Source organism: Panicum hallii, chromosome 3, assembly GCF_002211085.1.
Source record: "Panicum hallii strain FIL2 chromosome 3, PHallii_v3.1, whole genome shotgun sequence".
In the NCBI taxonomy this organism is placed as follows: Eukaryota; Viridiplantae; Streptophyta; class Magnoliopsida; order Poales; family Poaceae; genus Panicum; species Panicum hallii.
Window position 1 is genome coordinate 42,236,061 of NC_038044.1, and position 5,076 is coordinate 42,241,136.

Sequence of the window (5,076 nt, forward strand, 5' to 3'; positions counted from 1 at the left end):
TGAATATGTGTATATGTATATATGCATATACATGTGAACTCTTACAAACAAACCCTTGTAGCTTTCAAAGTTGATCACCACTGACTCTAAAAATTTAATGGCACATCTATCATAACAAGAGCAACAAAAGTCTAGTTGAACTCAAATGCTAACAGTGCAAAAATTCACATGAAATGACATGTCATTTAAATACTTATTTTTAGAATTTCAAAATAACTTTTTATGCATTGCTCAAATGGACATAGTCATAAAAGAGAACATATTTGTCTTGAAAAGTTCAACAAAAATGGTATTCAAATATTTTTTATTTGACCTTGGGAAGCATGAGTTCTAGCTCCTTTTTCCACCCAGACCCTATAGTTTTTGTTTTTCACGCTTAAGTCCCATCACCTTCTCCCTCCTCTCTCTCCTCCTCAGCCCCCTTGCCTCCTTGTCGCATGACCGCGGCACCACCTGGCTGCCAGCGCCAGCGAGGTAGCTGCACCCCTGGTTTTGCGCCTGGTTTCGCCTTCCCCTGCGAATCGAGCCCAGGCCACCATCCCAACCCTCGTGCCTATAAAAGCCCCACTAGAGGCCCCTGAGCTCGTCGCCCCCAACACCAACTCCAGCGAGCAGTCACCTGCGCGTGGATGCACCCTTCCGCCCCCACATTGACCAACCCTCCCACCACCTTCTCCATGTCACCCCGAAGCTGCACAGCCGCTCCCTGCGCCCTCTTCCTCACCAGAGCGCCGCCTCCACCACCCGCACCCGCCGCCGGCTCTGTGCCACCACGGGCAAGCCGCTTCGATCCACCCCTTCCCCACCTAAGGTCTCAAACAGGTATGGTTTGTTCCCCTCTTGCATCACCCACCTTCGCCCCTCACCACCGACAACCTTAGTCACCGGATTTTGGCCGGCAGTCGCCGTTCCGCTTTGGAAAGGACCCAATTGATTCGATTTCAATCTTTCCGAGAAGCTTATATAAATCCCAGGGACTCATCTGTAAACCAGGCACAAGAACTTTGAAAACAATCTATTAACTTTGAAGATTCAAAACAACTCATAGAAAAATCCTAAGAACAGAAACTAAGATGTTCTGGACTCCTTAAGTTAAGATCTACAACTTTGTAAAAGGACCTTGGAACTATTTCCACATAATTTTAGCTGTAGGTTTAAATCAAGTTTAAATGTCTTTTAGTTGTTCCAAGAGTTTCACGAAGGAACTGCTCTTGAGTTTTGGATGGTAGCTTCTATGCTAAGAGTTTAGTCTTGCATAAAAATTTCATGCTCCAAATCCAAGCACAACTAGTTGCTTCGAGTACTTTTGTGATAGGCTAGATCCTTTTAAACTAAAATGTTAGCCTCTGTTTCTTGCATAAGAAAAATCTACAAATTGTACAGTAGACTACTCGTGCGAGTAAATCTGTTTAGTAAAATGTTGAGCACCATTTCTTGCATGGTTTGTTCTGTGCAAATAAATCTTGGTCCTAGCAGTAGCCGTTTAAAATATTTTCATGATTAACCTGCAAAATGAAAATGGTTAAAAATTTTATAGTAAGTTTGTACTTAAGTAACAAGCTCTGCATAAAAATCTCAACCCAAGAAACTACCTCTATGAGTAGTTTTGCACGAGCTCTGCATAAAAATATCAACCCAGAAACTACCTCTACGAGTAGTTTTGCACGAGCCTTGCATAAAAATCTCAACCCAAAAAACTACCTCTACGAGTAGTTTTTCACGAGCTGTGCATAAAAATATCAACCCAAAAACAACCTCTATGAGTAGTTTTGCACGAGCACAGCATAAAAAAATCAACTCATAAACTACCTCTACGAGTAGTTTTGCTTAAGCAATGCTTACTGTTAAAAATGACCGTTTACAACATGCAAAACCACTCGCTCACTTAATGAAGTCAGTTAATCTAGATAAGTACTCGATAAATGACTGCCTAGGGTAAAGAAAATGAAGTACTCGACTACTTAACTTAAGTTATGACTACTTTCTAATGAAATAATTATATCTTTGTATTAGTAAAACCACTCATACATGTGCATTCATATAGATTCGACTACTCTCACTGACGGAACCTACTCTCACCGATCGGAAGAACTTGCGACTAGTTTTGCACAAGAAGGTGAGCCCCGGTGCATGATCTCAGTGTTTTAAATTTATGCAATTGCTGTTCCTTTTTACCTGTGCATTTAAGTTTATAGGAGTTGATTGGAACCCTAGCTGCATGATCCTAGGTACCTTTGTAATGACTACTAAATTAGGAAGTTCGAGTAGTTGCTCTGCTAATAGGTACAGTAAAAGTCGAGTGGTTTCTTGCCACTCGTGAGAATTATAAGAGTTGAATATTTTACCGCATACTGCAACTATAAGGTCGACGGGCGGGGCTATGGTAAAGTACTCATGGTTGAGGCTCCGTCTGAGTAGAGAAAAATGCTAAAGCCATAGTGTGTGGTAGCGGTGGTTAAGCATTTGAATGTACTAACCACATGTCGAAAATATGGTACTCGATAAGCTAAGTACTCGATTGGCCCGGAAAGTGGAGTTTACTTTCACCCTACTTGAACGAAGTTCAGATGGGTATACACATACGAGTGCAGAGCGTGGCTCTATAGTCGGGAAGGGTGACCCTGATCCACAACCCGGAAAGAAAGGGGAAAAGTTGCTTGGGGTGACCCTTCGGTACTCCAGGCGTGTGTGTTAGGTTTACCTTGCAAGGCTAAGAAATTTGATTCGAATCATCCATTTCTCGCGATAATTGAGACTGCTTAATACCCTTGCCACATAAAGTAACAAGAGGAACTATGGCTATGATGAAACTTGTTGGATGATTAAATGTTTTCCACCATATTTGCTTAGAGATAGATGCTCACTTAGAATGGTTAAATGAACTAGAATATTGAAAGCTAAAATATGAAATTAAGGACTTACTCTTTGTTGCTTTTCAGCAAAAAGAAACCCTGGAACTTCAGAACCATGCATGCTTAGTAGTCGGTGTTTACATACCACTAGTCGGGTAAGCCTTGCTGAGTATTAGTATACTCAGCCTTGCTTGTGGCAATATTTTTAGGTGTCTCTTTTGAAGATATGATAGCTGGTTTGACTTGGCCGCGTGCTTTGCTGACTGGTTGGACCGTGAAGTGGAATCCATCCCCAACCAACAACGACTCTGCCGAGTGATGCCACGTATGGGCTTCATCGTGGTATCCAAATCGACGATAGAGGATCGTGCTTTATTTTCCGCTGTTGTTAAACTCTGAATAAAATTTCTATGTTTGAACTCTAAAGTACTCGTTTGTTGAGCTCGACTTGTCATAATTGATTTCAGACTTGGGAGATAAAAGCTATGGAATGTTGTAATCTCTGGACTTGCCTTCATGCGAATTATGTGTACGCTTTGTTTCGATCGAAATATTAAGTGGTCGCATCAGGATTTACCCAACAGACTGTCGGATTACTCCATTTGAAGTGCATGGTAGCCGGTTCATCTTTATGGGTGATGGTTAGTGCACTTAAGCCGGGTTAATTCAGACAGTTCTACCACAGCTATCATCAGATAGCTCTCAACGAAGAGGACCAGATCAAAACAGCATTTATCACCCCCTTTGGAGCATATGCTTATACTACAATATCTTTCGGGTTGAACAATGCAGGAGCCACCTATCAACGGGCCATCCAACAATGCCTTGTGGACCAACTACACCGCAACATCGAAGCTTACGGTGATGATGTGGTCATCAAGACCAGATCCCACGACGAGTTCATCGCTGATCTCGTGGAGACTGTCAACAACCTGCGACGGTTTTGATGGAAGCTCAACCCAACAAAGTGCATCTTTAGCGTGCCTCAAGGCAAACTACTCGGGTTCATTGTTAGCCACCGCAGGATAGAAGCAAATCTAGAGAAGATCAACGCCATCACAGCCATGGAAGCTCCAAAGACAATCAAGGACGTCCAGAAGCTCACTGGCTGCATGGCAGCTTTGAACCGATTCATCTCCCGATTTGGAGAAAGGGGACTACCCTTCTTCAAGTTGCTCAAGCACCACAACAAGTTCCAATGGACTGAGGAGGCAAACCAGGCGCTACAAGATCTTAAATGTCACTTGCAGCCGCCACCCATCCTGACGGCTCCCCAACCATGAGAGAATCTGCTACTCTAAATCGCCGCGACTACTCATGTCGTCAGTATGGCAATCGTGGTGGAATGACAGGAAGAAAGCCACGCTTTTGGGGTGCAGCGACCAGTTTACTTCATCATCCAAGTTTTCTCTGAATCTAAGGTTTGTTACCCAATGATTCAGAAAATACTTTACGGTATACTCATCACTTCCAGGAAGCTTCGCCATTACTTCGATGCATACAACATCCTGGTGGTCTCCAACTTCCCATTGGCGGACATCCTCCACAATCAGGATGCCACCGGGCACATCTCCAAGTGGGCACTGGAGCTAGGAGCCCTTACACTTGACTTCAAACCTTGGACAGCCATCAAGTCGCAGGCACTAGTCGATTTCACGGCGGAGTGGTGAGAAAACCAAGTGGAAGCCCCAACCAACCAACCAAAGCATTGGGTCATGTACTTTGATGGTTCACTCAAGCTCGGTGGTGGTGGTGCAGGAGTACATTTCATCAGCCTGAGAGGAGAACAACTCAAGTACATGTTTCAAATACTGTTCGAGGTCTCCAACAACAAGGCTGATTACGAGGCATTGTTGCACGGGCTACGCCTGGCAATCTCCCTGGGCATCAAGCGACTACTCGTCTACGGTGACTCCTTACTGGTGGTTCAACAAGTCAACAAGGAGTGGGACATCAATAAGGACACCATGGATGCCTTTGTCATGGAAATACACAAGCTTGAGAAAAAGTTCTTGGGGTTGGAAATTCACCATGTGGTTCGCGGCAACAATGTGGGCGCGGACATGCTCTCCAAACTGGGTTCTGATCGAGCTAACATCCCACCAGGAGTTTTTGTTCACGAGCTGCATCACCCTTCCATCAGGGCACCAGACTCAAGTTCCATCGCTCAGGGTCCCAAGGAACCCGATTGAGAGGTCTTGATGATTGAGGCCGACCGGAGGGT